The 23,715-nt window shown below is 35.9% G+C and overlaps 1 protein-coding gene across 3 annotated transcripts in view; it reads left to right on the top strand.

Annotated features, from left to right (window-relative positions):
* PRKD1 (protein kinase D1) overlaps positions 1-23,715 on the top strand; it is a 334,328-nt gene that overhangs the window by 1,354 nt on the left and 309,259 nt on the right. The window lies entirely within an intron of this gene.

Below are 23,715 nucleotides of genomic sequence, written 5' to 3'. Positions count from 1 at the left end.
AAAGGGTGATTAAGAGTGTGAAGGAGAAGGGGCATGGCGCCAGTCTTAGTATAAACAGGCAGGGTTTAGGGGGTGGGAACAGAAGTCTATAAAGGTGCTAAATTTCCACCCTGGAGGACTGGCTAATCCTTGCCCTATAAAAGTCACTTGAATAATCACTGAATGCTTTCTTTAAAGTATTTGGAGGACAGATTGCTAAACCTGAGTGTTGTTAATTGTGGCATGTAGCACAAGGATATGAGGAAAAGCCCTGGGGAAAAATCAGTAATCTAGGAAGTTTGTAAAAGTTCTGGAGGTGCGCTAAGGCAACAATGAGTGTCAAGAATTTTTGGTTATTGAATGTAGTGACACTTTCTATTACATACAACTCGCAGTCTTTTTCAACTTCCATGTAAATGACAAATTCTAATTCAGGTACGTGTCCTGTCATGTGTCTCCTCATCAGTATTACAGGGTATTTGTTGCAGGTGAACAGGAGCACTGTCCTAGGCATTGTAAGACTTCCCTTAGTGCGACAATCTCCATTAGGGTGCAAACCAGTTAACTAAAGCGTATTACCGGATAAGCATAAAAACCATGTATAATAAAATTTCTCAAAAAAGCTAATGCAATTGTATAGAATTTTAATTTACCTAAATTCTAAAGCAAGTGATGGAGTGTTAGGGAATATTCACATTGAGTCAGATTAATATGGGCAAACTATTTTTGACCAGCTTTACAACACCCACCCTACCCCCTCGATGGAGTTTAGGATGGGGAGAAACATGTATGGTTCCAGAGGTTTGGGATTGGGATTTTGAATGGAGAGTAAATTCCATTTGTCTCAGGAGCTACCACATCTCACTCAGGATGTTATATGGAGGGAATGATATGAGTGCAAAGGGACAGAAGCTACAGGTACCTATGGAATGCAGCAGGCCCTCTGGCCCCAGGGTAGGGACTAGGGTATTTAGAGAAAGTACAACTGTGAAGAGGCCTTGAAATTAAAATGAACTCAAATTAGTAGAAGCCTCAGTAATCTTCCACATAGAGATCTCAAACCAAAGAAAGATGGATTTGCTGCGTGGAAGATGTTTTAGAATGCCAAAAATGTTATGGTAGAAAGAAAACTGGAGTTCAGTCATGAACTATTTGAGACCTGAGCCAACACTGGGGGAGAGACCTGGAATAGTACCAGAAAGGGAAAAATCATCAGCCTTGGTGGCTGATTTATAAGGGGAATCCCTTCCTTTTGTATTTACTCTTGTAATTCTTCTTTTTCTAAAACAAGAGTTTGAGAAGCTTAATGGCTTGGGATAACCAAGGTAAAGTTCTCCCTTGTTCTTTTCTTTTCTTTTCTTTTCTTTCTTTCTCTTTCTTTCTTTCTTTCTTTCTTCTCTTTCTTTCTTTCTTTCTTTCTCTTTCTTAAAGTTTATGGCAAAGAATTCAGTTTAGAGATGTGGATTTGAGGGCTGTTTATATACAGAATGCTGTAAATACTGGATGGTAAATACTGGATGGTGGGTCTCTACTGGAAAATTTCCATTTATCTGTCTTCCATCATCTGTCTTGAGGTACATTATCACCCAAGGCAGAAACGTGATTAAGAGGCCTGAATATCCATCACAGGATAGCAGGGATCTCTTTGCCTTGTGACAGTAGAAATGGCAGACAGGTCAGTGTTGAGTTAAGGAAATGAGAGGAGGTCCTTTGTCCCTTGTTTCAGGTTCTCTTAAGTACTTGCTGGAAATATCAACCACGAGGAAGGATGACAGGAGGAAAAAAGAGAGGGAGGGAGGGAAATGAATGTTTTAGGAGAGAGCTGAGAGTTTGAAGTGATTTACAGTTTATAATGTAGACTGGAGCCATGTGGAGCTTACAATAGAAGGTTCTCCTGAGTTTTTGAGCCCTCCACATTCATTGTTTCATAAACTTTTCGAGAAGGGTTTTTATACAGTTTGTTTGAGAGTTCTCTAAGTATTAATACTAACAGACATCAGGCTAGCTTAAATCTTTGGAAGTACTAGCTGACAATTCAATTTATTTAAGCAACATTCATCGACATTTCTTGTGGGGTGTGCATCTGAGGTTTTTAGGGCTGAATAAGAGAGATTGTGTCCCTGAGCAACTCCTCTTTAAAGTTATTTTTGTTATTGTTTAGAGTTTAGAGTATAGTTTTTCTTTGATTATGTAGGTTTGGAAATTGGCAAACATTTGATTGCACTTGAAAATTTTGATGGTAATTTAGCATTTAAGATGAAAGTACCCAAGTAGATACTGAATTGTATAGCTAAGGAATTATTTCTTTTATCTTTTAGTTTAGGTCAAAAATCTAGTCTTGCTCTTCTGTATGTAACAATGTTTAAATATATAAGATGTTATTCCTTCCTTTGGAAGTATTAGCCTAAGGTTTTACTTACATTATGCTTGTTTCATTACTTTGCAAGCATGTAACCTTGAAGGCTGGTTGTATATAAAGACATGCATTCTGTTAGTGTACATGATTATTGTTTCCTGGAAGGTAAAAATACAAAAACAAAAACAACACCAGTAATTGACTTCTCTTTGAAACACTGTTACTTTCTACCAACAAAGGAACCTTGACTGTATAGACTAAGAAGAAATTGTTTTGAGGCAAGAACAGTATTCTAAAGGAAGAATTAGTGTGGTTTCATAGTGTATTATCTCTCTGTTTATCTGTCTACACACACACTTGCACACACACATACTCTTTTCTTAAACAAGCAGTTATTAATTTAGGGATATGAGATCTAATTAATATGACTATCCATTCATTTTGGTTATTATCTTATTAGAAAGATGACTCATATTTCCTTTTTGAATTTGCTAAAATGGGGTAATACCTTCAATAAGACTCTTGGCATATAGTTCCAGTTTATATACAGACATTTATCTGACAAGAGAAACTAAACAGGGAGATTTTATAGGAGGTAGCTCACTAAAGGAGTAACCAAGACTAGTGTTTTGGTTTGAGAGCAGATTTGCTATACTTGTAATTGTTTCACTTTCTTAATTGCAAATTGTTCTCTTAACAGTGTCGTTTTTATCTTTATTGTGATTTTAGCTATTCTACTACACAGATTAAGTTGGAAATAATTAACTGCTTGACCAGCCCAACATATGTGGAACAACAAAATCCTTTTAAGCTAATGATGGTGTTTGGGTCTTAGGTGTACACTTTTTATTCAGATTTCACATTTGTCATTATTGTATGTATTCTATGATTTCCAATTTAATGATGAAGTATAGAAGTTGTCATTTCACTGAGTGATTCTTAATGTAACTTTAAATACTATATATTTAAAATTATAATTTCTTCCCAAGTTTAGTAGTTTAATGGGATTATATTTTGGTATATATGTAATACTTATGTACTGCATATATATATGTAATATTTACATATATACATATTAGTTTATTATCTAAGTTTATAAGTGTTTTATATAATATTTTTAAAAGTGTACTTTTCCATGTATAGCCTTCAGATGCTGAAATATTGTTTTCTCTGTGTATTATAGGCTGCAAAAAGTGAGGCCTCATTACATAGCTCATAATCCAAAGAGAAACTCTGCTTTATATTTTATATCAATGTGCAGAAGTGAAAACCTTTTCTTATAGGGATATGCTATTTAACAGTTTTCACAAGAATATATATAATTTTTAAATTTTATTTATTTAAGTCATCTCTATGCCCAGTATGGGGCTTGAATTCACAACCCTGAGATCAAAAATTATATTCTCTTCTGATTGAGCCAGCCAGGCACCCCACAAGGGGAATATTCTATAATATTTTATATAATACAAGATATTTTAGAATATTCTAAGAATTGGATGATTGGTTATTTTGACAATATATGAAGTAATGTGGGCCTTTAGATCCAGGATTGAGATAAATTTGAAGGAATTTTCTGTGAAATCTATAGTGTGTGTGGGAGTGGGAGTTGGCGGTAGGTATGGGGCTGGAAAATTATTAGTAAGGTTTGAAAATTTGCCCCATACTTAATAACTGTGTTGGTCCATATCAAGAGACTCCTATCACAGCTATTAAGGGAGATCTAAACCTTTATTTGGTAATTATTATTACTTTTTTTTTTTTTTTTGGTGAGGTGATTGTATATAGGTCTTCAGTTTATGCATGAATGACTTAATGACATTACTGGACAGTACAAACAAATTTGTACCTTTGAATGTATGGTTACAATTTATCTAAGATTACTTTGAAGATTAAGGATAATATATATAAAGAATTAAATATACTGCCTGGCAAATAGGTGTATAATAAATTAAATAGTATTATTGATATTTTAAGACTTTACAGACAGCATACTGTCTTGATAGCAAAAGAAATATGTACTTTATTATTTTATTCTTAGGTTAACATATAAATAAAATTATAGTGTTAAAAAGCAGTATAAATGTAAGGCTTTGATAACATTTTTACTCTGCCCTGTATAATAGGGCAGATCTTAGAGTACCTGCATTTTGTAACTGCTTCTGAAATTTCAATCTCTCAGAATTCCTCAAGGAGTAATTTGATTGTTGCTAAATGTAAAAGCACACGCTGATAAAACTATAGCACATCTTCATTGCTTTTTATTATTTTTGATAAGAAGTTGATTTAATTCCTTTTCAATTGCAAGTGTAATTCCAATGATATTTCATTTGGAAAAAAAGGGAAATAAAATAGGTAAGGGTATAGTATTTGGCAACATAATGATTCTTAATTCTGGTCCTCAAGACTGAAATTGAAAATTCGTTTGCAAATCTACCCTTGATAGGAGGAAGAAGGGACTTGGAAATGACTCTGGGGGATTGCATTTTGCTATCACACTAGCATCCAGGGATTATTTTCTAAGTTGTTACATCTGATGATGTAGAGGGGATGAGAGGCAGGTTTACTGGGAAAAAACTGAGTTAGCAGTTTTGCTGAGCCAGTCCCAAGTGTTTTTAAAATCGTTTCACTAACTACCACTTACCTCTCATGGAATTCCATGTTTCATTATAAAACCTTTAGACAACCACAATCAGTAAGTATCCATCCATCTTTTAAAGAAGAGTAGAAGAGATAATTATATGAAATATGTATGTATTTAGACTGGAAACATTGAATATGTTCTCAAGCTATACCAAGAAACTGGTATGATCAAGATAGCAAGGCTGAACCCAAATTCGATTAGAGGTGGATAAAATGAAGTTCATGGGAGTTGATCATAACATGAGAGTTCTTTGTTTTATTTTTATATTTGTTTGCTTCGTTTTTCTGTGTTGGGCATAACTAATATTTTTGACCTCTGACCCTTTATAGTCACCTTGATTTATCTTAAAGACCTAAGTCCAAATGTGGAAATAGAGGTGAAAGAAAGGAGTGGTTTTTTTTAAAGTTTATTTATTTATTTTGATAAAGAGACAGAGCAAGCGGGGGGGAGGGGCAGAGAGAAGGGAAGAGAGACAATCTCAAGCAGGCTCTGCAGTGCAGGATTTAAACTCATGAACCCATGAGTTCATGACCTGAGCTGAAACCAAGAGTTGGATGCTTAACCAGGTGAGCCACCCAAGTGCCACCCCTCCCTCCCTGCAAAGGAGTGTTTTTAAAGATTGTGCACACCTTTTAATTTCCTCAGCATTATTCTAGGGAGGTTTTGAAAATGAGATTTCAGTTTCTTAAAACCTTTTTTAATGTTGAAATATGGTAGAACACAAAACAAAAAATGTGCATCAATTTTTTGGTATTGATAGAAATTAGATACAGAGAAAGTGGTTATTTTGCTCCCATATATTCAGTTTTTTTCCATCTAAAAGAATATGTGAAATTTCCCCCAGGAATTTCTCTGATATTGTCAACCAAATATTTTTCTACCATTAAAAACCAATAATGACAGCACCACTTGAAGTAACTTTGCAGCAGAGGAACCCACATTATGTTGGCTCTTACTCTCTAGTCTCACACAGAAAAAAGATAATTAAGTAAACAAAACCTTTGATTATATTACGCCTGTAGCCATTATGAAATAGCATGTATTTTAGATAGTCATAGAGTATAAGAAATTGGTGTAAAAACACCACATATTAAGACACAGTTTTGCCTGTCAAAATTTACAGTTTCCTGTGTAGAAGTTTCTTCCAAAGTTGCACAAAGGTTTTATTTGGCTAAAGCTAGTCAGTTGATACGGCAGCTTAGCAGTGTTGGCAAATATGAAGATTAGATTTTCAAATATGTGATCATGTAGGAATTTTGTTCAACTTTTTGGTGAAAGGGGAAAAAATATGTACCCTTCCCTGGTTCTTTGGCTTTTAGTCTAAGGCACTGACTGATGAGGAATTTGTTGAATTTGCTTGTATTTAGGCATAATTTCAAAAAATTCTGATTTCCACCTTCCCTAATTGTCAGCACTTTTTTTGTACGTATGTATCATCAAATGGATGAAAAGTATGAATGTGATAATGAAAATATTGAGCAAAAGGTATAAATGTGCCTAATAAATGGTATTGATAATCTAAAGCTCTATAGACAAGTACATTGTTATGTTAATAAAAGAAACATAGTTTTTATTAGCAGGAAACTTGTCTAACTTATTTGGGTAAAAAAAAATTATAGGTATCTTTGGTTTGTTCAGATTGTTGGAGAAAAGCCATACCTTGAGCATTTGAAGCTTGTTTCAGCATACAAGGTTCGTCACAAAAATAATACAGTTAAGATCCAGTGAAAAGAGTATTAAATATGTTAAATAAAGATTTGAGTCTCTTTACTTTTTCATAAAAAATGAAATAAAAAGAATCTGAATATAATTAAAACTTGATTTGATAAGATATGTTGTAGACAAAAACATATTTGCACGTCAAATGAGACAACGATGTATTCAAATATGAAATCCATGTACCATTAATTCAGTTTGCTTTTCATGTATGTTTTGTAAATGTTTTAAGTTGACTTAAGTAAAAATTTTGGGGGTGCCTGGGTCGCTCAGTTGGTTGGGTGTCTGACTTTGGCTCAGGTCATGATCTCATGGTTCATGAGTTCTAGGCCTGCATCAGGCCTGGAGCCTTCTTCGGATTCTGTGTCTCCTTCTCTCTCTGCTCCTCCCCCACTCATGCTCTGTCTGTCTGTCTCTCTCTCAAAAATAAATAGACATTAAAAAAAATTAAAAGAAAAAACATTAAACCAATAAGTTAAAGCGTTATTAAAGATTTTTAAACCGTCAGTTTTGAAAATACCAAAAAATCTAAACCTTTTCCTAGCTTGTCTAAATAAGTCATACTTAATGATATAGTAACTAGTGAATAATTATGGAACTATCATTAGGTCTTGAATGGATAACTATTGCCAGAATAGAGACCAGGGTTTCAGTTCTAGTTCAGGTGCTTGAATTAAGTTCCAGAGACCTTAAAAATGGATTGAATTAGGCCAGGTCAGATATTTATTCATGACATTGTGTCTCAGTGTTTTTATCAATTAAACATGAACATTTTTTCCCCCATATTTTAACTCCTTAGATTTTGAGAAATGGCGTTAGGCTTGCTCATGGTCTGGCAAGGCATCTTGGGAGGGACCAGGAGTTCTTATAATACCTCCAACTGGCTACATCCTTCTCAAAGTGCTGGGATATCATGGCCAGCCTTCAGAGAGGAACATACATAAGGACTCCAGGGCATCTGGCATAGGGTATAGGAGGAATTGAAGACATCTAAGAGTGATTTGTTTGTTAAAGAAAATAGATTATTAGGGTGGGACAGGAGGATGTTTCTCATTTTACAGAAAAGTGAAGTCTACTGGCCACGAGGAACCATCTGTATAGTCTTTGCATTCAGTGCCTTTGAAAGGTTTGGTTTGCACCCTGGATATGGAAAGCTGCTGCTAAGAACATGTGTGACTTACAGAGTTGTATTTGTTTAGAGATTGGATAGTCCAGTTAGACCCTCAGAACAGTGATGCTGGGGCTCAAGGCCCCTTGACCAAAATCAGTGGTCTAGGGCAAACAACTGTAGCTTTTGCTATTGTCAAAAGCAGGAAAGAGTAGGGGGAAATGGTGGGGTTGGAGGAGTGGTAGTTAAGCTTGGGTGATGACTTCTAATCCGTGGTGATGAATAGACCTGAGCAGGCTATAGTAGGCAAGGCCTGTGGGATTAGGAGACTAGTGGACCAGAGATCAGAAGAGGACAGTGACAGTGAAACTCTGACCACCTGCGGTTGGAGTTAGCAGGAATGGTCCTACTATATAACTCGGGTATAGCAGTGGGGAGAGGTCTAGGAGGTGGCTTTTTATAAGTTGAGTAGTTCTCACTGGAAGTTTTCACAGTCACAGATGAGAGGTTCAAGGAGCAACTCCAGGATGACTTGATGTGAGAGTTTTAGGAAGAGCTTGTCCCAGGAGCATTGGGTCATGCTTTGTAAGGTTCTGGGCCTCATGGTAACAATGGCTAGCGGAGCGGAGCCTCCAGGAACAAAACCTTCCTGGCATGTACTCTGTGTGCCTGCCTGTATCTTGGCTCTTTTTTTGTTCATTTGTCATCTCTGATTTTCATAGTAGCCCTTTGTGATAGACATTTTCTTTCCACTTTAAGGATGAGGAAACTAGGGAAGCTAAATCATTCGCCCCAAGTCGCATAACTACTAAGTAGAAAGCAAATCCCTCAATATATTATTCACTTCACTATAGCTAATCCTGGGAACAGAGAGGGCTGGGATGGCTGTAGGTTTGTATAGAGAATTTGGAATGATGTGGGGGAGGGGGCAATGTTAAGATTCCTGTTATGTTCACTGAAATTTACTTAAAGACACTTCAGCTCTGACTGTGTGATGTTATTTATGTATGTGTTTAAATTATTCCTTAGTCTGGAAGACTTCCTTCATCTGGAATTCACATCCCAGGTAGTGGTCAGCTAGAAATCTAGTCATTCTGGAGACCACCACTACAATGCTTTTCTTATTAGTGGCAAGATACCCACTCCTATACTGATAATTAATGTAAGCAACATTAAAGATGGACTCTTATTGGAGATATTAGGGCCATTACAGATATCCAAATGGCCAAAATATTTTAAGACAAACCTCACCCTTGTACTAATATGTCTTCTTTTTTAATTTCAAAAAAATTTTCAGTTCATTTATTTTGTGTGTGAGTGTGTGTGTGTGTGTGTGTGTGTGTATGTGTATGAGAGAGAGAGAGAGAGAGAGAGAGAGAGAGAGAGAGAGAGAGAGGCAGAGAGAAGCAGAGAGACAGAATCCCTAGCAGGCTCTGCATTGACAGTGCAGAGCCTGACTCAGGGCTGCGACTCACAAACCTTGAGATCCCGCCTGAGCCAAAACCAAGAGTCGGCTCAACCGACTGAGCCACCCAGACACCCCACCTCTTTTTTTTTTTTTAAGTAAATATCTGTGTAGCAGAATTAGGTTATGAATTTGCTTTTATTATACTCTGGTAAGAGGATATGGGAATAGTTATTCCTTACCCATCTTTAAATTTTCAGACACCACTGTTACTTTTCCAAAAAGTTAATTATTAATTAACTTGTTTGATTAAATTGGCCTACCTTGGTTCACAATACTTTTTTCCAGGGAGATATGGGCACTGAGGTGTCTTGGAAGAAATAATTATGTTAAGACCATGTATTGATCAGTGTGGCTCAAGACTAGTGGATATAAAGAATATTAGCCACCAGTGTCAATCAGTGAATCATTTCTTCTTGAATACTATATTGATTCTGAGGAGATGCTGAGAAAATAACTCAAGATTCTTGAGAAAGTGCCTTTCAGTGGTTGTTTTTCATTTGAGAAGTATTTGGATTGCCCTATGCTAAGGATTATGCTTTGCAGATATATTTTCTCTTTCTATAAATTTTATGTGTTTGTTTGCTTATTTTTTGATCAATTGTGAATGAACACACCCAGAGGTAAACTCATTCCCGCTGGTTGAGCATGAGTAATCACAGGCCACGTGGAGGTTTTCATGTAAGTCCTGCTGGCTATGCCAGATTATGACTTGCCTTGCACTCTTTTGCATTGCTTGTGTTCAGGACTAAGGCCAACACTTCTCTTGTAGACTATTTTTACTATCTTTAGGCTTTGCAAAAGTGGAGTTGTCTATATAGACAGACATGGTTTAATCTAAAGTGTATTGATAATTCAGTTACACTTTAAGAGTTTCTGCCCCGCATGACTATCGGGAAGTGTGTAGTAGTTATTCATTCCTAATGGATGAGGAGGGTGCCTGAAATGTTGCCTCTTTTTGATAGATTTAGAACTTTTGCAGCTTTAATACAATGGATGAATTACAAAGAGAATTCTCTTTTGATATGACTTCCCAGTAGTCCCTTGGCTGACCAAAAGGCAGCAGACCTGTCCAGCCACAGTAGAAATCTGATTTACTACATATCTGTTAGTCAAGTACTGTCCTTTGTAAGCCTTATCTTGAGATAATTCATCTTTAACTAGTAGGACCCATCAGTTGTTGTTTGAGGAGTAGTAAGGTGAGTTGTTCATGCCTAGCTCTTCTCTACCAAATAACCAGTGCTAAGAAGTAATTGACTAGCTTCAGAGTAGCTCCTATACAAGAAGGCTTTTACCCCTTCTCTGTTACAGACCTTAATTCTATTTATTGATGTAGAATGAACTGTTGTCACCCTGGGATGGAGATATTTAGAATAATTAAGTATAGCCAATAGCTTGAATAGATTTTCAAAGAATAAAAGACCAAATCTTGCATAATCTTTGCTTTTATTCAATTCTTTGGTAAGAATAGGGATCAAAAGTAAACATGCAGTGAAAACGGACTGGTAGAGTGGATCTGAGTTAATACACTACGTTAAATGGAATGATCATATATGCCCACTTATCCAGGACCCTCCTATTGATGTTTTTGTTCTAGAATTCCTTTTGAGTGGATGTTTACCAATAAAAACTATGGAGTTTTAAGTTAAAAATAAACAAGCAAACACAGAAAGAAAAACCTTTCTTTGGGCAAACATTTTATTGTCTTTTGGCCAAAAATCCTTGTACATTTAAAGATAAAAGCAAAACTTACATCTAGAATTTATTTCATGGAAAGAGTCATCCGATTATATATATTGGCCATGTCACTGAGCAACTTTTCTAAATGGAGTCTTGAGCTAAAAACAGAAACAAATATAAAGCTTACTTTGGTTTGAATGTTATCCTCTGTGATCAAAAGTTTTTGTATAACTTAAAGATGAACACACAACCAACATTTAGAATTGATTTTATTTAACTAATTCATTAGATCTCACTTTGAATGTAATATCTAAAGTAATTTTAAGTCTACATTCTCCAACCAATGTAAATCAAGATACTATGATAGATAAGTACATGTTTATTGTGTCAAACAGCAAATAATTTTGCTTATTTTGGTACTTCATAATACCTTTATTAATCCAAATAGGTAAACAGGAAAGGCCTTCCTTGAAGCTTCAGCACCCATGGCAACCATTACAGAGGCAAAGTACACTGACTTACATGCAGAAGGATAGCATTATCATTGTTTCGAGTTGTACTTTATTATATTCTGGGTGCTGGAGAAAATAACATGGTTAGAAAAAAAAGAGAAATATTGTGCACAAATGCTCTTGATTACTTAGAAAACTTTCTTTCTTTCTTTCTTTTTTTTTTTTTTTTTTGGAAGTTGATTTTTGAGAGAGAGCATGCACACAAATGGGAGAGGGACAAAGAGAGAGGGAGAGAGAGAGAATCCCAAGCAGGCTCCACAATGTCAGAGCAGAGCCTGATGCAGATCTGGAACTCTGGAACCGTGAGATGATGACCTGAGCCAAAGCTGGACACTTAACTGAATGAGTCACCCAGGTGCCCTGAAAACTTGCTTTCTATTTAAAAAACAGGTAGGCAAATAAGGGAGATAAAATTTTGGAAATTGTAGTGTCCCAAGATAACAGAGTGTGGGCTATAGCTCCTATTTTCTTAGGATGAAAATATCCAGGCATAGACTGGATGAAGCAAATGCATATTATACCTATTACTCTTCAGTTGGTTTCTGTTGATAAATATGTTGCTGAAGTAATATTAAGAATTATAGGTTCAGAAATTATAATGTTGAATATCCTGGCTTCTGAAAAATAGTGCAAGTCAATGGGTCTAAAGCCACTTGAAAAGGAACTTGATTTTGTATAATCATTTGTATTTAGAATTTTCCCCACATGGAAAATTATAACTTTATAATTCAATTACTTAATTGTTTTTCTTTTATTTTGAAAACTACAAAATTACCATGTTTGATAGGCTGAATAATGACCCTCAGAGATGTCCACACTCTAATCCCTGGAATTTGCATATGTTATGGCAAAAGTTATTTTGTAGATGTGATTAAGTTAAGGATTTTGAGACAGGGAGACTATCCTGGATTAACTGGGTGAGCCCAATCCAATCACATGGGTCCTTAAAAGTGGTGAATCTCCCAGGTTAGGTCAGACAGATGAGACTTCAGCAGGAAAATTCTAACCACGAGAGGGACTCTATACCCTATCGTTGACTTTGAAGTTGGAGGAAATGGGTCAAGAGGTAAGGAATGCTGGGGTCCATACACAAGAGAATTAAGGGTTGTAGTGGTAGGAGATGTGACCACAGAAACAAAAGGCTGGACTGATGCAAGGAAGGGGTCAGGAACCAAGTAATACAGTCAACACTGAAAGCTCAAAGCTCAAAAAGTGAGAAAAATGATCCTCCTCTAGGAGCTCAGAAGGAACCGCACCTTGACTTTAGCCCAAGGAAAGTGACTTTGGACTTCTGATTTCCAGAAATGGAAGAGAATAAATTTATGTTTTTAAAAACTGCTGATTTTATGGTAGTTTGTTATAGCAGTGACAGGAAATTAATATGCCAGGTTCACTGGAGAAAAGGTGAGGAATTCAGATAAGCCTCTAAGTGGATCATACTACTCAGATTTAAAGTATTTTAGTATCAGACTTTTTTTCTACAAGAGAAGATGCTCGTCATAACTTCTGTGTGATTTATTTGCTCTTTTCTTCTGATACTATGTTTTTTCTGGTTTATTTTTCCCTCCCAACTTTATAGAGACATAACTGACACATAACATTGTGTAAGTTTGAGGTATACAATGTAATGACTTGATTCCTGTATACATTTCAAAATGATTGCCACAATAAGATTACTTAATACATCCATCACCTCACATAATTGCAATCTATTTTATAGTGAGGATATTTAAGATCTACTTTGTAGCAACTTTGAAGTATATAGTACATGATTGTTAACTATAATCACCATGTTTTACATTGCATTCCCAGAACTTACTCATCTCATAACTGGAAGTTGGTACCTTTTGACCAACATCTCCCCATTTCAAACCACCCCACAGCCCTTGGCAACTACCACTGTGTTCTCTGTTTCTATGAAGTTAAACTTTTTTAGATTCTGCCTGTGAGTGAAATCATAGAGTATTTGTCTTCCTTGGACTTATTTCACTTAGCATAATGTTCTCAAGGACCGTCCATGTTGTTGCAACCGGTAGGATTTCCTTCTTTTTTATGGTGGAAAAATATTCTTCTGTGTGTGTGTGTGTGTGTGTGTGTGTGTGTGTGTGTGCATGTATGTATGTGCACTCGTGTGTGTATCCATCCTATTTTCTTTATTCATTTTTCCACTGATGGGCACTTAGGTTGTTTCTGTGTCTTGGCTATTGTGTGAATAATGCTGCAGTGAACATAGGAATGCAGCATCTCTTTGGATGACTCTTGGATGTCTCTTCCTAATCAATTTTTATAGAGATAGAACAGAGAAAGTGTCTAAACTCACAATTTTTACTCTATATTTACTATAACTATCACAACCACATAGTTTTATTTTTCTCTTTTAATTAATTTATTGTGATAAAATTAGTATGTAACATACTAGTTTCAGGTGTCCATCATAATGATTCAATATTATCATACATTACAAAATGATCACCACAGTAAGTCTAGGTACCATTTGTCACCATGGAATTGATCCCTTTTACCCATTTTATTCATCCTCCAACCCCTTCCCCTCTGATAATCACCCCCCATCTGTTCTCTGTATTGATGAGTTTGTTTGTTTGACTGGTTGTTTGGATTCCACATGTAAATGAAATCATATGGTATTTGTCTTTTTCTGTTTGATTTACTTCACTTAGCTTAATATTCTAAAGGTCATGCATGTTTGTACATATGGCAAGATTTCCTTCGTTTTTGGCTGAGTAATCCATTTTGTATATATTCCACATCTTCTTTATCCATTCATCCATTGATGGACACTTAGGTGTTTCCTTATCTTGGCGATTTGATTGTATGTCTTTCTATGTCAGTTTTTAAATATAAAATGCCTTTGGGGGTAGTTTTTGTGTGGAGAAAAGACTTTTCAGATCTTTATTTTGGTTTTAGAATTTAATATTCAAGTTGTTAAAGTTACAGGTTAAGATATTAATCTTTGTAGCGTATCTAGTGTAATTTATACTTTTTTTTTAAGTTGAGCAGATTTTATTTAAATTTTAGTTAACATTCAGTGCAACATTGGTTTTGGGAGACGAATTTAGTGATTCATCATTTATGTACAACACCCAGTGCTCATCACAAGTGCCCTCCTTAATATCCATCACCCGTTTAGCCCGTACCCCACCCACCTCCGTCCATCAACCCTCAGTTTGTTCTCTATCTTTAAGAGTCTCTTGCAGTTTGTTTCCCTCTTTTCTTTTATTCCCCCTTCCCATGTGCTCATTTGTTTTGCTTCTTAAATTCCACGTATGAGTGAAATCATATGGTATTTGTCCTTCTTTGAGTTATTTTGCTTAGCATAATACATTCTAGCTCCATCCATGTCATTACAAATGGTAGGTTTCATTCTTTTTGATGGCTGAGTAATATTCCACAGTATATGTATACACCACATCTTCTTTATCCATTCATCAGTTGATGGACATTTGGGGTTTCTCCATAGTTTGGCCATTGTTGGTAATGCTGCTGGAAACATTGGGGTGCATATGCCCCTTTGAATCTGTATTTTTGTATCCTTTGGGTAAATACCTAATAGTACAATTGCTAGATTGTAGGGTAGTTCTATTTTTAGTTTAGTTTTTTTTTTTTTAATTTTTAAGTGTTTATTTATATTAGAGAGAGAGATAGAGAGAGAACAAGCAGGGGAGGGGCAGAGAGAGAGGGAGACACAGAATCCGAAGTAGGCACCAGGCTCTGAGCTGTCAGCACAGAGCCTGATGTGGGGCTCAAACTCATGAACTGTGAGATCATGACCTGAGTCATAGTTGGAAGCTTAACCAACTGGGACACCCAGGTGCCCCTGTTTTCAGTTTTTTGAGAAACCTCCATACTGTTCTCCAGAATGGCTCCACAAGTTTGCATTCCTGGCAGCAGTGCAAGAGGGTTCTCCTTTATCTACATCCTTGCTAACACCTGTTGTTTCTTGTGTTGTTAATTTTAGCCATTCCGACAGGTGTGAGGTGGTATCTCATCATGGTTTTGATTTGTATTTCCCTGATGATGAGTGATGTTGAGCATCTTTTCATGGCTAACAGACGTTAGCCTTTGGATGTCTTTTTTGGAAAAGTGTCTTTTCACATCTTTGCCCAATTCTTAACTGGGTTGTTTATTTCTTGGGTGTTGAGTTTGATAAGTTCTTTATATAGATTTTGAATACTAACCCTCTATCCAGTATGTCATTTGCAAATATCTTCTCCCATTCCATAGGCTGCCTTATAGTTTTGTTCGTTGTTTCCTTTGCTGTGAAGAAGCTTTTTATCCTGATGAAGTTCCAATAGTTCATGTCTTCTTTTGTTTCCCTTGCCAACAAACAATCCTAAAATTTGTATGGAACCAGAGAAGATGCCGCATAGCCAAGCAATCCTGACACAGAAAAACAGAACTGGAGGCGTCACGATTCCAGATTTTAAGCTTTACTACAAAGCTGTAGTCATCAAGACAATATGGTACTGGCACAAAAACATACACATAGATCAGTGGAACAGAATAGAGAACCCAGAAATGGACCCACAACATATGGCCAACTAATCTTTGACAAAGCTGGATGGAATATCCAATGGAAAAAAGACAGTTTCTTTAACATGGTGTTAGGAAAACTGTATGGTGACATGCAGATGAATGAAACTGGACCACATTCTTACATCATACACAATATGGATGAAAGACAGGATGAAAGATGTGAGACAGGAAACCATCAAAATTCTAGAGGAGAACACAGGCAGCAACCTCTTTGACCCTGGCCGTAGCAAGCATGTCTTCTTACTAGACGCGTTGCCGAAGGCAAGGGAAACTTCGCAGATTTTAATAGTCACACTTAAGAACCTTTGAAGAATTATTAGTATCTTTTACAAACCCAATTATTTAGATTCTTTCAGACATTTTAAATTGCATTTCTAAATTTAATACATTTGATTTCCTTTAAATACTGCAATCACCTGCTTGATAAATCTTTATATGCCTTTAAGTAATTCTTATATATCAAGTGAATGAAACTTGTAAATATGGTAAAGTTTAAGTTCCTGTTTGTTCCAATGTTATACACATACACCAAAATTAATTGCTTAATTATATGTATATAACATGCACAAAAATATTGATATTATAGTTTTGATTCTCAAAGTCTTCAGTATTTAATTTCAAATACTCTCATGTTTAAAAGATATTTTTTCACTTCTGAAATAATTATTTGATCCACACAATTTGTGGAGTTCCCTTCTCATATACATTTTTTCCATTATCTTTCTGGCTTGATTAAGGTTGCTTAAACCCCACAGCTTTTTTTTGGGTTGGATTCTTGGGGGTTTTGTTAATCATTACTACAGAACTCTATTTCTGTCAGTGATGCCATAACTTTAGGGAAGGGGTGGTGGGTGGTCTTGTATCTTACACCTCCAAATAAAATTTATATGTTACTTCTGTATGCTGGAAAGTCTTAGATTCCTACCCAGATTGATCATTTGATTGGATTTTGAATTTCTTTAGCTCCTAAGATAGGTGAATCCCTTTTGTATCTGTACTAAAGACAAGTGCATTTTTTATGTTCTTTCTTTCTCATAAGGCTGCAGATTCTTACAAATACTAAATATGTGTGATTGAGTGTTGGCAGCCTCTTGGAGTTTTACCTGACCATCTTGTAGTCACAACTCATAAGATCATTCTTTTAATTCAATATCTTCCTCTATAAATATAAGAAAGAATGCTTAGGACACCACTTTTTAATGTCTGACTAGATCTGGTATATGGGTTTATCACCATATGTTTCACCTGGCCCCTACTCCTGGCTATGTAGGAATCAGTCAATTTTTGTTTTTGTTTTTCACATCTTTATGCGTATAACTTGGCAGATTTTTCCCACTTACATATATAATATATTTATTGGAATTTGTTAATATTCCTAAGATTAATATTGTCTTTTAATATTTTTATATTGTCTATAATATTCTTAATATTAGATTATAGTTTTTATAGGGATTCTTTGCTTTTTTTCAAATTGAAAAGTATAAATGCTTAGGTGTTGGGGTATTTTTGCTCTGTATTTAAAGAGAAAAATGAGGGGCCCCTGGGTGGCTCAGTCGGTTGAGCATCCGGCTTCGGCTCAGGTCATGATCTCACGGTCTGTGAGTTCAAGACCCGCATCGGGCTCTGTGCTGACAGCTCGGAGCCTGGAGCCTGTTTCAGATTCTGTGTCTTCTTCTCTCTCTGCTCCTCCCCTGTTCGTGCTCGGTCTCTGTCTCTCAGAAATAAATAAATAAACATTTAAAAAAAAATAAAGAGAAAAATGAATTGAAGCAAACAAGGTGCAGAATGAACTGTTATACTTGGTAACCAATACTGAAATTCATTATTGGGTAGACTGCATATGAAATATATCTAGCAAGTACACAGTGAACAAATAATAAAATTGAAAAAAAATTAACAATTTCCATTTTCCTGTTTTTTTTCAATAAGCACTGGCCTCATAGTTTCTCTGTATAGCCACATTCATTTTCATCTTTTATTTTTATTTATTTATTTTTTAATATTGATTTTTTTGGTTGAGAGAGAGAGAGAAAGAGAGAGCACACATGGGTGTGGAAGGGGTAGAGAGAGGGAGACCCAGAATCTGAAGCAGGCTCCAGGCTCTGAGCTGTCACCACAGAGCCTGATGTGGCGCTTGAACCCATGAACTGTGAGATCATGACCTGAGCCGAAGTTGGATGCTTAACCAACTGAGCCACCCAGATACCCCATTTTCGTCTTTTAAAAAGCAGTATGAGAAACATACAATACTATAAATCTATAAGAAAATTCCATAGAATAATTTCTTAAAAGTAAAATTTCACTCTACTGTGTTCTTGTTCAGTTCTCAATAGTGTTCTTTAGAAACCTGAAATATTAAAAAACTGAGTGTTTTAAATATATGTGTGGATGTCATCTTGGTAAGTCCGTTTTTCACCAAAAGCCCTTTCTTTTCCGAAAGAAGACTTTGCATTTATTAAATACTGTAGAGCTTTCTTTATTAATTTAAAATATGTTTTGATTGAGAAAATGTTATTTACACACAAAGTTTCAGGAGCATCTTTATTAGATAAAGTAAGTAAGTTCCAGTAAATCACCTAAGAGTATAAACACCATTTGGGCAGTGATTGCTTGTCCTCCCCACCCCTACTCTTATATGTCAGGTGTCTAGAACAGTGCCTGGCACTGAATGATGTGAAAGAATGATCTGTCCCATTATTTACTGTTAAGTTCCTAGAAGCAGAACTCTGTGGTCAGTCTGTATGCAAATGAAGTGTGTGTGTGTGTGTGTGTGTGTGTGTGTGTGTGTGTGTGTGTGTATGTTGTATCTGGGCTTTCTAGGAAGTGCTGTTTTTACCTTTGATCTATAATTAATATTCAAATCAGTGTTTTTAAAAAGTGAATTAGAGGTGTTTTGGGAGATAAGAGATACTTAGGGAAAATGTTGGACTTGTATTTAGGAACCACACAAACAGGAAACCCTTGGATTTGAGACTCTTCAGAGGGATTGGTATTCTTCTCATCTAATTGGGCCAAAGATTTAAAGCCAGTGAAAGCCTTCCTTCCTGAAAGCATTTTATGGTAGAGCCTGAATAAATATTTGTTGAATTGAATTGAGTCTTTGGAACAGGAGTCTTTTGTGGTTGTTAGTGTATACCTCATTGAAATATTATGAACGACACTTCAATGTTTTACTTGTCAAACCGCAGCCTACTTTACCTGTAGATTTTAAGAACATAATTATGGAAATCATAAAAAGCCTCACATATGAAATACAGTGGTGGAAGAGATGGTGATGGAGAGATGGTGATAGTGTCTTTGGGGAAAAAAAATCAGGAAGTGACAGACTCAACCAATGTTAGCTGGAAGTTTCTTTGCTGAGTTTTTGCTTACCCCCCGGCTTGTGAAGTGAATTTGAGAAACTCAGATGGGCTGACAGGGAACATTCTACAGAGTGGCCCCCAGTGAGGAACTTTTTAATGGTTAATAGTTACCATTTTGGCTACTATTATGTGAGTCAGTAGGATTACAGTTTAAAACCACTTACCTTCTCTTTGTTTCTTGACAATTCTTAACCTTAGTTACTTTAATTTTTTACTTTTTACGTATCGATTTCTGTGTTTGGTATTTCTTTCTTTTTTTTTTTATTTTTTTTTAACGTTTTTATTTATTTTTGAGACAGAGAGAGACAGAGCATGAACGGGGGAGGGTCAGAGAGAGGGAGACACAGAATCTGAAACAGGCTCCAGGCTCTGAGCTGTCAGCACAGAGCCTGACACGGGGCTCGAACTCACGGACCGCGAGATCGTGACCTGAGCCGAAGTCAGCCGCTTAACCGACTGAGCCACCCAGGAGCCCAGTGTTTGGTATTTCTTAAGTCAAACTTAAGCTTTTTAAATGACTAAAATTGTGCTTGTTTTGAAAATCATTTTATTCACACTTTCAATACTTGTTGTATACTAGATGACCAGTGTCAAATTATGTTTATATCTATCTATCTGTGCATGTTTGTTTGCATTTCTTATTTTCTGGGATTTTTAGAAGTCTTTTCCTAATTTTTTAACTTTCTCTTCTTGGTAATTCTAGCTCTTGACAACCCAGATTTACACCTCATATGTTTTAAATTTTCTGCCCTGCTGTTTTGGGTTTTTTTTCCCCTTCATAATTTACTTTCTCATGCAGTTTTAAACCTCATAGGACATTCTTAAATGTCTGATAGATCCTCATAAGTTGATTTTCTCCAGAGTCATAAACCCCACTGGGTGGATATCATATTTGATTTTCTGGAACTCTGATGCTTTTTAACATAACATCCAGCCCTTAGATAAGGAATCTGTCACTTCCAACTACATAACCACTGTATTTTGGGCAGTTGTATGCTATAAGCCAGAAGTATGTATAACCTCAACAGTCACTTCTGGGGAGGGCTTCTCCCAGACCTTGGTGCTAAGCCAGGGGAGGTGATACCCCCATGTTGCTTAATATAGAGGTGGAACAGTGGCAATTTTGCAGTCATTTTTTAAAAAATTTAAACTATCGTGCTTTCTAGGCTGCTTTATTCCTAGGATGGTCTCCGCCTTTCCTGTTAAGAGTTTACAAAGAACTCAGCAGCTGGTGAGAACAGGAGTTATCTCAGCTTGGATTTTCACAATACAGTGTGTTTTTTCCACTGGCAAATAGCTGTTTACGGTCATCAATGCCTTTTATCCAGGCATTTTAAGAGTAATCCTCTTGATAGACAAATGACATATTGATACATCATTGACATCCTCTTGATATATATCCTCTTGTTTATTATTTATTGACCATAACCTCGCCAAATTCCTTGGGGGTGCAAGGACATGGAAGACTAGAGTCCCTAGAGGGGACAAATGGTCACATTTGGGGAATTAGGCCAAATTACAACACTCTTGCTGGTGTAGTGTGACCTTCCTGCCTTTCCCGTCCGAGGATTTTTCTGACTCCTATGAAGGTGTGCTCTTTCATCTTTAGGGGTCCATCTCACAGAGTCGTTGTGGTTGTGCACCTGAAAATCAGCTTTATCAGCCATTACTATACCATTCTTTTAAGGATCTACCTAGATTCACTCATTTACCCAACAGGTAGATAACTACTTCTACCCTCATTTTTAGAGGGGAGGAAATTGGGGCACAGAAAGAATATCCAGGATTACACAGGCAGTGACAGAGTTGGGATTTAAATTTAGGCATCAAAGCTCCAAAATTTATGGACTTAACTACCAGACTATTTATATAGAATGTCTTAAATATTTCCAGATGGATTAATAAATCTGAAAAAAAATTTAGATTGACCTCTTTTCCCTTTACCTTGTTTCTTAATCATTTGATAATACTTTTCAATGAGTTGAATGCCTTTTTAGAGAACACAAAGATACTATTCTTTTATAAATAGGTACATTTTATTATTTGCAATTACAAGGAGCCCAGACTAGAGACTGACCCTGTTAATTAATTATTGCAATGAAGACAGGTACCTATAAACTTTTAAAAGTCTAACTTTATGTGTGCCAGTGTTTCCAAGCTTATAATTGGTTTAAAAGAAGGATTCATATTATGTATGTGTGTATATATTTGTATTTGTGAAAATATATATATGATATATGTATTTATAAAATATATAATTATGTATAAAATCTATATGCATATTTATTTTAAGTTCCTTCGTATCCTCATAAATAGTTTATCATAAAGAGTACGTTAAGACCAATCCTGTACAATGTTAGGCTTTCATTGGATACTCTATTAGATTTTTATCTTTACTTTTAAATTATGAACTCTCTATACCCATCAATTAGCTTCAATAATTATCAAAATTGTAGGCAGTCTTATGTCATTAATAATTAATTTTTTGTTCCCTAGTCATTTCCCCTTTAACCTCTTTTCTCTGGATTGTTTTGAAGCTAACATTAGGATTTATTTTAATCCAGATTCTGGAGAGTCTTCAGAATAAGCTTTGGAGAGAATCCTGGTGTTATAGTAGTACTCTTTCTGGGGCTGGGTGCCTTGCATTTAGGTGCTTGGCTTTGTAAGTGTCCTGACATTTAAATTTCATTTTCTAGTAGGACATGTGGTTCTCTGTTCAACTGGCAACAAAGAAAAACTGTACTCCAGGCATTGTAATGATGCTTGTTATTTAGTATCTCATGTGAGAGTTGGCTTTCAATAGAAATGGCTTGAAGGACATACATGTGCTTATCTATTCTAGATATTTTAAAGTACATTCTTGACTCCAGTTACATTAAAAAGTTGTGTGTCAGAAGGCATTGCATTAGTGAAATGCAGAATTACTTGTGGTGATGCCATTAATCCATTTCTAGGTTTGTCAGGCAGGATGATCCTATGAAACTCAGGTCTGGGGTAAGGCCCAATATGTTGTTCATTATAGTGTTCAGTAGTCTTTATGAGGAACCTGTGGGAAAATTCCTGTTAAATTTTAAGTCCAAGAATACTTGTTTACCTCCTGAGCCATTCCTATGCTTTTAATCTCACCGACAGTGTGAAGTGTGAGATTAACATTTATTTTGTCTTCTGTTGACTGTCCTAAGGGTTAGAGCCAAAATATGGGGCCCAAAGACCAGGTATTTAGGACATCATGCATCGGTTTTAAATTTGTTCCTACTTTCGTTTTGTCCTCACCCTTGTTTGTCTTTTTTTCCTTTTTCAGGTAAGATAGAATATAAACAAAATAACAAAAGTCCTAATAGTGGTTATCTCTGGTTTGGGATAAGACAGCTTTTTTTATTATTTTCTTTTTATTTTTCTAAATTCCTTATAATATGCATGATAATAAAAGTCATAAGGAAAAGATGTAAACACTTTTAAAAACTGAATAATGAACCACTAATAAAAGAATTATGGTTGCAGAGCCAAGGTCCTGCAAGATTAAAGATCTGTTGATACAGTTTTTATTTTGTCGTTTTGAATTAGACTTATTTGAATTTACCAAATAAACCTTTATGGACCAGGGCTGTACACCCAGCACTTTCTGAACAGTACCTCATTCCATCGTTGGAGCATCCCTATAGGAGACACATTTTCAACCCTCCTCTGTGGACTACTGCAAAAGATGTAATGATCCGTTCTCAAAAAAAATAGCTTCTAAAGGGAGTGACAGCTTCAGCTAAACAACCATTAATTTGATGCTTTAGCTTTACTGTATTGGCCTCACTTTTGGGAGGCATTGTATTCTTTTGACATTGTTGATAAAAATTGATATTGTTGATAAAAATATCTTCACCCATTTCTTCCAGTAAGCATAATGTGTTTTGAATGAATTTCTTGCCATGAAAATGAATAAATGACAGTCCCAATGCACCTTGCTCCAAGTCATGCCTTGAGCCCTGTACACCCTGAGGAGGGTGACAGGGCGACAATGTGAAAAGAAAAATACTGGCTTATGAGTAGAAGACCTAGGTCATGGTTGTGTATGGATGTAAATCCAGTATTTACTGTGTGCTAAACTCTGTTGTAAGCCCTGGAGATAAAAATCTCACACAGCTTTGGGATTCTCCATAGTCTTCTAACTTGTGAATCCTCAGCTTCCACATCTTTACAAGTGTCTCATCTACCAGGGACAGTAGTAATACCTGTTGTTGGTACCACCAGGCGTTGTTGTTGTGAGGATCAGAAGAAAAATGGCCTGAGGGAGTATTTTTGAAAAGGGCCGAACAATGTTAATTATAAGGTAGCATTATCCAGTGAAATA

Source organism: Panthera pardus, unplaced genomic scaffold (genome assembly GCF_024362965.1).
Source record: "Panthera pardus isolate Hobbes unplaced genomic scaffold, ASM2436296v1 HiC_scaffold_24, whole genome shotgun sequence".
Classification (NCBI taxonomy): domain Eukaryota; kingdom Metazoa; phylum Chordata; class Mammalia; order Carnivora; family Felidae; genus Panthera; species Panthera pardus.
The sequence above is the reverse complement of the archived record's forward strand: the minus strand, read 5'-3'. Positions and strand labels throughout refer to the sequence as shown.